We start from the raw sequence: 462 nt of genomic DNA on the forward strand, positions 1-462 counted from the left end.
CTTACCGTCCCCTTGTTTGGCCCCCCCTCTGTTGGGGTACCTAGCACACAGTAGTGATGGCCAAATGAAGCCTCATGAAGCATTTTCTTTATTTTATGAGCCCACTAGACGGCACTCATGGTTTAAAGAGAGAGGCTCAAAGAATGGCAATAAAAGCACACTGTGTTTTCAACCTGTTGTTGAACAAAAAGCACCATCTAGTGGGCTCAGAAAACAAAGAAAATGCTTCTCGAGGCTTCATTTGGCCATCACTAGCACACAGATCTGGTACTAAAAGGTGGAGCTGTGAACACTGCATTCTGATTGGTCAGTAGAGGACGGTCACTCTGCTCAGGGCTGAGTTGTGTCTGGTTTTGAGGCTCATGTAACCACTGTTCAACTGTGGAGAAGTTTTATTAGTAAACTGTAACTATAAAATGAAAGGATGTTTTGCTGCCTCTCACAGCAGCTGGAGTCTGAGAA

Source organism: Epinephelus moara, chromosome 11 (genome assembly GCF_006386435.1).
Source record: "Epinephelus moara isolate mb chromosome 11, YSFRI_EMoa_1.0, whole genome shotgun sequence".
Lineage (NCBI taxonomy): Eukaryota > Metazoa > Chordata > Actinopteri > Perciformes > Serranidae > Epinephelus > Epinephelus moara.